Below are 12,452 nucleotides of genomic sequence, written 5' to 3' on the forward strand. Positions count from 1 at the left end.
TTTTGGGGAATGAAATTGGAAATTTGAAATGTACACTTTATGAACTTTTATTTGATATACAAAAACCTAACCATCCTAGTAATGTTAACTTTTTTCCCACTAATTGGTCCCACCCTTCTTACTAAGAGGAAAAGTGTGGGGGGGGGGGGGGGGGGGTAGAGAAGAGCTCTTACAGACGTTCAATTGCTATATCAAATGAATCCATTGAGCAAATGCCATAAAATTATGCAATGTCATGTGTATGAATAAAACTTATGAAAATTATATGCAAAAAATGAAATTTCAAATTGCCTTATTTATTTTTGTCATTTTATGTTTTTGGTAATTAGTCAAAACATATAATCATGTTATCGATGTTCCATATTTGGTCTTGATAACTCTAAAAGAATATATAGGCGGAGAGCATGTAATAAAAATGTGAAAGAAAATGAAGAAAACAAAGAAAAAAAGAAAAACAATAAGGGTTTCATCGCTTAGAGGAAAGACCTTTAAAAGATTTAATCCTGTACTTAAGATACTATGATCATCCTGTGAATAGCGGAAATACAAGCACAGAAGATTGATTCACAAGTCATAAGTTCACATATCCGTTTCCTTATGTATCTATATTGCTAAACATCTAGTTTGTATGTTGCATATATATTACAATGGATGTTCTTTCTGTTTTATGCATTTGCTGTTTCTTATTCTTAACAACTGTGGTTGAAGTTGAAAGTAAGTTGAAGCTATAAATATTTAGATATACCCGTGCAGGTTCAACTTTACTATGTTATAATACGATACTGGTGTAATTGTGGATATTAGGCACATAATTTCATTTTATTGCATACACACAACATATATGGTTTATATGTTCAAACTATCGGACTGTCGTGTTGCTCATATATGTACACATCTGGTGATAAGTCTAATTCGGTAGTTCACATTCGAGGGAAAGAGGGCATGCAGGATTGAACTGCTATCTAATACGACAATGGGAACATATCGTCATATGTGAAAGCTATTCTAAAAAAGATAACCAACTTGTGATGACAGCAAGACACACAACCTTATGGTAAAGAGAAAACAGTTAATTAGACAAACAATGCAATGGCCAACAGAAAACAGCCGACGAGACAAACAACGCTATTACATGAAGAAAACAGCCGACCAGACATATCATACAGTTCACCATATACGCTGAAGTTCACAGAACTTTGTTTCACAATTCCAACCTTCATTTACTGGTATGATCATTTATAATAAAACATGTGATCAGGCACAAACCATAGCATGTCATACTACTGACACGGAAATGTTTACTGCAATTACGTATCACATTTTAATCAGAATTCTTCAGATAAGTCTTCGAGACGTTCAACGCTCTTTTAAACTAATAACATGTATCCCTTCAGAATAGAACTCAGTTTAGATTTCCAAAGGCGAATGGACGTTTTCCGTGAATATATTTGATTCCAGGGCTATACAATTGTTACTTACTAACCAGCACAAAGAGTAGAATATTTACTCGCATATTATAATCATTCTTGGAAATTTTTTATCATAGTCATATATATATTTATAATTTTCTTATTTTCAAAGCAGCTAAATTCAATTGCTCATAGACATTGAGCTGCAAAAATTTTCTTTTTTTAAAGGCAGTTAAGTGCAACACAGACGGTGAGCTGCAAAAGTTTCTTATCATCTACATTTCACCTGGATAGATGCACGCTTGATAAAGCTAGTTGGTCTAGCGAAATATTGCGTTTATTTTCATCATTTTGTAAATATTTTAAACATTCTTATATTTACATACTAAATAGTGTGTTAAAATTACATTGTTAGGCAATCTATATATATATATATATATATAGATACTATTTTTATGTAGGTATCAGATGCTACGAATGTACTTCTCAATTTACGTCTTCATGCGGAAAGGACTTCAAACTTAAATTGTCGGACACAAATTATATTACGGACGACCAATGTAACAGATGCCTAAAAAGGATAACAATTCAACCTAATATAACAGGTTAGTAATCACATATCAGTGTAACAGATGCCTGAAAAGGATAACACTTAAACCTAATATAACAGGTCAGTAATCACATATCTGTGTAACAGATGCCTGAAAAGGATAACAATTCAACCTAATATAACAGGTTAGTAATCACATATCTGTGTAACAGATGCCTGAAAAGGATAACAATTCAACCTAATAATTATAACAGGTTAGTAATCACATATCAGTGTAACAGATGCGTGAAAAGGATAACAATTCAACCTAATATAACATGTAAGTAATCACATATCTGTGTAACAGATGCCTGAAAAGGATACCAATTCAACCTACTATAACAGGTTAGTAATCACATATCTGTGTAACAGATACCTGAAAAGGATAACAATTCAACCTAATATAACAGGTTAGCAATCACATATCTGTGTAACAGATGCCTGAAAAGGATAATATTTCAACCTAATAATAACAGGTAAGTAATCACATATCTGTGTAACAGATGCCTGAAAAGGATACCAATTAACCTTAAATAACAGGTTAGTAATCACATATCTGTGTAACAGATGCCTGAAAAGGATAACAATTCAACCTAATATAACAGGTTAGTAATCAAATATCTGTGTAACAGATGACTAAAAAGGATAACAATTCAACCTAATATAACAGGTTAGTAATCACATATCAGTGTAACAGATGCGTGAAAAGGATAATATTTCAACCTAATTATAACAGGTAAGTAATCACATATCTGTGTAACAGATGCCTGAAAAGGATACCATTCAACCTAATATAACAGGTTAGTAATCACATATCAGTGTAACAGATGCCTGAAAAGGATAACAATTCAACCTAATATAACAGGTTAGTTATCACATATTTGTGTAACAGATGCCTGAATAAGATAACAATTCAACCTACTATAACAGGTTAGTTATCACAGATCAGTGTAACAGATGTCTCAATAAGATAGCAAGACACAAACATATTTAACAGGTTAGTTATCACAGATCAGTGTAACAGATGTCTCAATAAGATAGCAAGACACAAACTAATATAACAGGTTAGTAATCACAGATCAGTGTAACAGATGTCTCAATAAGATAGCAAGACACAAACATATATAACAGGTTAGTTATCACCTATCTGTGTAACAGATGCCTGAAAAAGATAACACTTCAACATAATATAACAGGTTAGTAATCACATATCTGTGTAACAGATGCCTGAAAAGGATAACACTTCAACATAATATAACAGGTTAGTAATCACATATCTGTGTAACAGATGCCTGAAAAGGATAACAATTATACCTAATATAACAGGTTGGTAATCACATATCAGTGTAACAGATGCCTGAAAAGGGTTACAATTCAACCTAATATAACAGGTTAGTAATCACATATCTGTGTAACAGATGCGTGAAAAGGATACCAATTCAACCTACTATAACAGGTTAGTAATCACATATCTGTGTAACAGATACCTGAAAAGGATAACAATTCAACCTAATATAACAGGTTAGTAATCACATATCTGTGTAACAGATGCCTGAAAAGGATAATATTTCAACCTAATAATAACAGGTAAGTAATCACATATCTGTGTAACAGATGCCTGAAAAGGATACCAATTAACCTTAAATAACAGGTTAGTAATCACACATCTGTGTAACAGATGCCTGAAAAGGATAACAATTCAACCTAATATAACAGGTTAGTAATCAAATATCTGTGTAACAGATGCCTAAAAAGGATAACAATTCAACCTAATATAACAGGTTAGTAATCACATATCAGTGTTACAGATGCGTGAAAAGGATAATAATTCAATCTAATTATAACAGGTAAGTAATCACATATCTGTGTAACAGATGCCTGAAAAGGATACCAATCAACCTAATATAACAGGTTAGTAATCACATATCTGTGTAACAGATGCGTGAAAAGGATAATATTTCAACCTAATTATAACAGGTAAGTAATCACATATCTGTGTAACAGATGCCTGAAAAGGATACCATTCAACCTAATATAACAGGTTAGTAATTACATATCAGTGCAACAGATGCCTGAAAAGGATAACAATTCAACCTAATATAACAGGTTAGTTATCACATATTTGTGTAACAGATGCCTGAATAAGATAACAATTCAACCTACTATAACAGGTTAGTTATCACAGATCAGTGTAACAGATGTCTCAATAAGATAGCAAGACACAAACATATATAACAGGTTAGTTATCACAGATCAGTGTAACAGATGTCTCAATAAGATAGCAAGACACAAACTAATATAACAGGTTAGTAATCACAGATCAGTGTAACAGATGTCTCAATAAGATAGCAAGACACAAACTAATATAACAGGTTAGTAATCACAGATCAGTGTAACAGACGTCTCAATAAGATAGCAAGACACAAACTAATATAATAGGTTATTAATCACAGATCAGTGTAACAGATGTCTCAATAAGATAGCAAGACGCAAACTAATATAACAGGTTAGTTATCACAGATCAGTGTAACAGATGTCTCAATAAGATAGCAGGACACAAACTAATATAACAGGTTAGTAATCACAGATCAGTGTAACAGATGTCTCAATAAGATAGCAAGACACAAACTAATATAACAGGTTAGTAATCACAGATCAGTGTAACAGATGTCTCAATAAGATAGCAAGACACAAACATATATAACAGGTTAGTAATCACATATCTGTGTAACAGATGCCTGAAAAGGATAACAATTCAAACTAGTATAACAGGTTAGTTATCACAGATCAGTGTAACAGATGTCTCAATAAAATAGCAAGACACAAACATATATAACAGGTTATTTATCACAGATCAGTGTAACAGATGTCTCAATAAGATAGCAAGACACAAACTAATATAACAGGTTAGTAATCACAGATCAGTGTTACAGATGTCTCAATAAGATAGCAAGACACAAACATATATAACAGGTTAGTTATCACCTATCTGTGTAACAGATGCCTGAAAAGGATAACACTTCAACATAATATAACAGGTTAGTAATCACATATCTGTGTAACAGATGCCTGAAAAGGATAACACTTCAACATAATATAACAGGTTAGTAATCACATATCTGTGTGACAGATGCCTGAAAAGGATAACAATTATACCTAATATAACAGGTTGGTAATCACATATCAGTGTAACAGATGCCTGAAAAGGGTTACAATTCAACCTAATATAACAGGTTAGTAATCACATATCTGTGTAACAGATGCCTGAAAAGGATAACAATTCAACCTAATATAACAGGTTAGTAATCATATATCAGTGTAACAGATGTCTCAATAAGATAGCAAGACACAAACTAATATAACAGGTTAGTAATCACAGATCAGTGTAACAGATGTCTCAATAAGATAGCAAGACACAAACATATATAACAGGTTAGTAATCACATATCTGTGTAACAGATGCCTGAAAAGGATAACAATTATACCTAATATAACAGGTTAGTAATCACATATCAGTGTAACAGATGCCTCAATAAGATAGCAAGACACAAACATATATAACAGGTTAGTTATCACAGATCAGTGTAACAGATGTCTCAATAAGATAGCAAGACACAAACTAATATAACAGGTTAATAATAACAGATCAGTGTAACAGATGCCGAAAAAGGATAACAATTCAACCTAATATAACAGGTTAGTAATCACAGATCAGTGTAACAGATGTCTCAATAAGATAGCAAGACACAAACTAATATAATAGGTTATTAATCACAGATCAGTGTAACAGATGTCTCAATAAGATAGCAAGACACAAACTAATATAATAGGTTATTAATCACAGATCAGTGTAACAGATGTCTCAATAAGATAGCAAGACACAAACATATATAACAGGTTAGTAATCACATATCTGTGTAAAAGATTCATGAAAAGGATAACAATTCAACCTAATATAACAGGTTAGTAATCACATATCAGTGTAACAGATGCATGAAAAGGATAACACTTCAAGATAATATAACAGGTTAGTAATCACATATCAGTGTAACAGACGCCTGAAAAAGGATAACAATTCAACCTAATATAACAGGTTAGTAATCACATATCTGTGTAACAGATGTCTCAATAAGATAGCAAGACACAAACTAATATAACAGGTTAGTTATCACAGATCAGTGTAACAGATGTCTCAATAAGATAGCAAGACACAAACTAATATAACAGGTTAGTAATCACAGATCAGTGTAACAGATGTCTCAATAAGATAGCAAGACACAAACTAATATAACAGGTTAGTAATCACAGATCAGTGTAACAGATGTTTCAATAAGATAGCAAGACACAAACTAATATAACAGGTTAGTTATCACAGATCAGTGTAACAGATGTCTCAATAAGATAGCAAGACACAAACTAATATAACAGGTAAGTAATCACAGATCAGTGTAACAGATGTCTCAATAAGACAACTAGAACCTAAACTAATGTAACAGGTTAGTACTCTAACCCCAGATCAGTGTAACAGATCGAAGGGACATTTTTATAGATGGTGGATTGGAAATTTAGTCGCTTTATTTCTGATGCTTTTCGTGTAGCAAAGCCGTCATTTAGTGTCGTTGTTGTGGCAACATCATGAATGCAACAATTTGAAAGCCAACAAAGATTATGGATGTCGATTTTGGCAGACGAGTTTTTTTATTGTCGCACCTGGCTAGTGTTTCAGTGGAACAAGCGAACTGGACACCTGTAATATTTAAAGAAAGTAACATATAGTTACATATAAGCTACAAATTGAAATTAACGCATGGTTAATAAGAACACTGATTTTGTAAAGTGCTACTTTTACCCTGCAAAATAAAAATTAAAAAAAATCGTAAACAGTGTAGCAGTACTTCTCTGTTAGACACAGGGTTATTATGCCATTTCTACACGAAGCGCGCGTCTGAAGTTACAAATTATAAGTCTGGTACCTTTCATAACTATATAAACCATATCCAGAAACTATAGGAATTTGATATGTCAAATAAAATTGAGAATGGAAATGGGGAATGTCATCTGTACATTTGAAAACCATTAACCATATACTTAGTTCCATAAGAGGGACCTCTTAAATCCACAAAAAGCACGAACAATAATGATCGTACTATTGAATAAGAAGATTCAAATAAAACCACAACAACATTTATAAAAAGTAAAATCACAACAATACTGAACTCCGAGGAAAATTCAAAATGGAAAGTCCCTATTCAAATGGCAAAATCAAAAGTTCAAACACATCAAACGAATGGATAACAACTGTCATACTCCTGACTTGGTACAGGCATTTTCTTATGTAGAAAATGATGGATTGAACCTGGTTTTATATCTAGTTAGACCTCTAACTTGTATGACAATCGCATCAAATCCATTATATAAACAACGATGCGTGAACAAAACAAACAGACATAATAGGTAAAAATGTCAAAAATACAGCAGTTAACATTGTTTTATAATTTGAATCACTAAAAAAAACCCAAAAAAAACCCAACATACAAATATGTTACATAGAAGCACAGCATGGCATATAGACCAAGCATATTAACAAAAATTAAAGACAAGAATATACAAATTTACCTTAGTACAATAACACAATGATGGGATGTATAAGTAAGAAACATAAAAAGGCATATAGACAAATCACATAGCAAAAATGAAAGACAAACAAGTTTTCAAAGAAACACCAAAAGGCATATAGACAAAGCACATGGCTCTAAAGTAGAATCGCGCGTTTGACGATAGTGTGTAAACGTCACACAGGTAGAGATACAAAATAATTTTGTCTTTTAAAGTAAGAAAATTATAAGGTCTAAAATTCTCATTCACAATTATAAATTAGAAATGTTATCACAAATCTTTGAACATAAGCAATATAAGAAAAGAAGATGTACTTGTGATATGATTGCCAAATTGGGAAGTTTAAAAAAAAAAGACCAAAGGAAAAATATTGGTGACAATCCGATCTTCTACGTTGAGAAAACTCTTACCAAAGAGTAAGAAATAATAATCGGCCCTTATATGACAAAAAGTGAACAATTCAAGAGAAAACCAAGGGCCTTATTTATACTACAACATAAACAAAAATAGATGTATACTAACCAACAACAACCGCTGGATTACATTTTTTGGCTTGACATTTTTAATTTTGATATAAGTGTAGGACAATGCATATTAAAGTCAGTTCAAATCATTATACAAGTCCAATTACATAACTGACAAACTTGCGAGTGAAAGAGTGTGAATTGCTGTAACAGTGATATGTGAACTTAGGCTCCGTGTTGACGAGGTACTTTAACCAACAATGGATTTCTTTTACAAATTGCGACCTGGATGGAGAGTTGTCTCATTAGGACTCATAGCACATCTTGTATCTAAATATAAAATAGCAAACCATTAATGGCTCCAATATTGTATTTCCTTCATCTTATAAACACTTTATATATTTCAGGGTATTCAAGAGAGTGTTCTAAAGCCACTGTCGATAATTGTAATACAATATCAGCACAAGAGGAACAATGCTTTTGTGATACAGATCTTTGTAACAAATTATCTACCATGACTATAACTGTAACAACACTTATTATTAATATCATGTTGTTTTATATTTTAAAATAAAAGAAAACTTTGATACAGAGACATATATATTATATGTCTGATTGATTGTACATGTATCATTCCATCATGTTTATACAGCTTTAAATTAAAATATTTATTATTTAAGTTATTTTGTCACATAATGTTTTGTGTTGAGAAGTATGTGGATGCTAGGCTAAACATACATATATATATATAGCAACATACATGTTATAAGGATTATATTACTTTGATAAATAAACAATTACATATTGCATAGAAGTGATGTTTCATGTCCCAATGCAACACAGAACCCACGACTGCACATGCTTTCCATGACAATTTTACAGTGTGAAGATAAAGCACATGAAATTTCCACTAATCTCGTCATCTCCTGATTATTGCACCAAAATGTATTTTTTTAAGGATTAAATGGTTCCTTTTTGTATGAGTATTTAACCAACATGAATTCATATGTACCTGAAAAACAAAACACAGCTTCACGTCCTAAAGAATTTTAATTTTTGGTTAATAATAGCCTCATTCTTTTTTGCAATAGCTACAAAATTTGCCAGAATTGCAGTTTTTATGCATTTAAAATTGGATAGAGGTCCACCTTAACATCACAATGTTGATAGAACCCCACATTGCAAACACAAAGCTATCACAATGAAGATTTTAGTAGAGACTTGAGAACTTTTTAAAAAATGGCCCTTGTATGAAATAATTGAAGGGAAAGTTTACCCTACCTTTTTTGTCTATTGTTGAAGGCCATAACATACTTGACTCCAATAAGTCCCACATTACCTTTTACACATACTATTTAGGAAAAGACACCAGTACAACACATGTACATTTCTTTGTTATTTGACATCAGCAAAACTAAGCTTGTGACTAATTTACGTAATTTTGAGGCAACTGAAGAACAAAAGTATCAAGAAGGATCAAATGAATAAAATAGATTTGATACAAAGGTGTTTTTCCTTTTATCAAGTATCAAATTGATGCAACTTGTGCACATAAAGGATAGGTGTACATGAAGGATAATATTCAGTCAAACTAAAAACCTAATACTACATTGATTAAAAGAGAAAAAATACTGCAAGAATGTCTGTGGATAAAAAAAACCTTTTTGATGCATTATAAGACTATGACTACCAGTCACCTATATAACGGATGAATGATAAATATGAATACAACAATTTAAACATTAATAATGATTCATACAAAGTTTTTTTTTTAATAAGACTACAGTAGTGGATTGAATAATATTTCAAAATAATTCAAACAAACACAGCACATTTTTTCTTGCTGCAAATCTTAGCTCTAATGATCTTTATGATATTTGTTGACTACTGGCAGTCTGCAAATTGTCAAAAAAAATCAAATGGACAACATAAGCTACGATTCCATAGCTAACTTTGATCTTACTTGGTCTCCTAATTAAATTAAAATAAGGAAATGTGGTATAATTCATAATAATTGCCAACTCAGAACAATAAAGAATGGTAAGACAATTCCATATTACCTTCAACGATAAGCCAAACCCATAGGTAAGGCACCTGAGTAGCAAAAAGTGAAACAACTCAAAAGGGACAAAAGTACTGATGGCAGATGAAAATAGAGTTTGTTGAGAAAGGTTAAATATTTATTGTAAAATTAAAAGAACAATTTAAAATACAAATAAAATAGTTTATACAGAATGACTAACTTTTAACAGAGGGATAAATATAAACAGTACAGTAACAATATCATTGAATTTCTAACTGTAAAATTGCACAACATTTAATTCTAAATAAAATGGAATTTACAATCAATTTTATTATATTATCTTAAAAAAAATTACTTTGTCTACAAAAAAGTTCTAAACATTTAATAACTAAAATCAGTTTAAACACTTCACATATAGTTCATTATCTGAATAAAAACCACAAAGAATGCAATATGACTATGAAGAAGATTTCCTCTCAGCGTTGTAATTTGTTGATTGATACCATAGAAGTTATTAAGGTCTATCATAGCTTTGAAGAAAACTATAAAAAGAGAGGATGTGGTATGATTGCCAATGAGACAACTTTCCACAAGACACCAAATGAGGTAGATTTTGCACCTATAGGTCACTAAAAGTTATAAGTAAATAATTCAATTGTAATACAGTCTAAACATTGGTCAATCTTGAATTACAGCATAGCCATATAAAAACAATCATTATTACATTCAATGCTCCTTTGCTAAGGGTTTTGTGAAGTGCCCAATGGGCTTTTTTAAGTCAGAAATTAATACAACCTCTTTTCCTTGATAGGAACTTCAGTAATTTTTCAAAAGTTGCATAAAAGGCAATGTTGTTCTATTGTGATATTTTATCAATTGATTTATTTTCTATCTTTACACTTTTATCACTCTTCTAGTAATATCAAATATTATAAATTTTGAACGAAATATAGTCAATGTCTACCAACTTTTAAAAATATTCATGAGGGATTTGTTATTGCATCTCCTAAAATGCTACAAATCTGATATATATCAAATCTTTACATCCCATTGAATGCATGCTTGAGGTTTTCAGTTTATATTATGGAAGATCTTAATAGGAACTGTCTGAAACTTATTCTGATATTAAATTTGCAGTAATAGTGTCAACATTAATAGTATAAATACCACTTTGGACCTGAATTAAAAAAATCTGGATTAAACATTATGAGAAACAAACATGAGATGTAAATCATTAAAAAAAGGAGAGAAATACAACTTTCTCCTCCCTGATATTATCAGAATTAACAAAATGCCATACAAAAAACATCAATGTTAACCTTTTTTAGACAAAGGCACTAGAGTCTAGGTTACTGAGTTTTCTATCGAAGAATAAAAAAAAGAACATCGTAAAATACACTTCACCCTCTAATATGCCAATATAATTTTAAGAATCATGTCATGGCAAAGGGTTAAACTAAAAATTCTTCTAATGGAAGACCAATTTATTAATAAAAGAAAGAACCAACTTTGGAATTAACAAGAGTCTCAGGTCTATAATTCCTCTCTGGCATATAATTCCTCTTCCCATAAAGAAAAATATATACATTTTATTAATGCATCTATAAAAGACTATAGAATAAAAGCAAAACATACAACCAGTGGAGTCTGTAAATGAGAAAAAAAAACATTTAAATGCTTTAAAAGGAAATTAAGTTGGGTAAAAAATGATTTTAGCTGTTATTTATGTACACCGTTAACAAGCACTTTTTACAGAATTTTCAGTGAATTTCTTCTGTAAATTACAAATATAAAAAAAGAATAAGATATATCTGAATATTTCAACATGCTTTGCTATCAAATGCAGTATATACTTTAAAAGCTTAATATAAATTTAATAATACATGTATATAAATATATTAATTAAAATTTGTTAAAAATATACACTTTTACCAGAAAAAAACTTCACAAAATCACAATAACAGAAGCTTTGTAAATATGCAATTAACAAAAACAAATATTCTCCCCATAGCATAAATTTCACATACAGGGGGTCTTGAAAGGGATTCAGTAAGTATTTGAAAAATGCCTGTAGTCACTCAACTGATCACGCTAAGAAAGTTTATCACTTTGGTATGCGTAGGAGCTAGACAAGTGCTTTTAAATGACCACTAAATTAACCCACTTGTACTAGTTTAAATGTGTGTAATTCTAATTCAGCAATGAAATCAAGGTGCATCACATAAAAATTCAAAAATGATTTTAAAGCAATTCGAATACTCTCCAATTTGTTTCAGTGAATTTCACATTTTATCCAAATAGTTTCAATAGTTTCACAGATAGCACTACAATGTTATAATCTATATTGATTG

The 12,452-nt window shown here is 31.0% G+C and overlaps 1 long non-coding RNA gene across 1 annotated transcript; it reads left to right on the top strand.

Moving 5' to 3' along the window:
- Window positions 1-558: 558 nt before the first annotated feature.
- On the top strand, window positions 559-8,887 carry LOC139503342 (uncharacterized). Its single transcript, XR_011659083.1, has 3 exons — window positions 559-714; window positions 1,871-2,014; window positions 8,486-8,887. It is a non-coding gene; the product is annotated as an uncharacterized lncRNA (long non-coding RNA).
- Window positions 8,888-12,452: the final 3,565 nt, after the last annotated feature.

Source organism: Mytilus edulis, chromosome 14, assembly GCF_963676685.1.
Source record: "Mytilus edulis chromosome 14, xbMytEdul2.2, whole genome shotgun sequence".
NCBI lineage: Eukaryota > Metazoa > Mollusca > Bivalvia > Mytilida > Mytilidae > Mytilus > Mytilus edulis.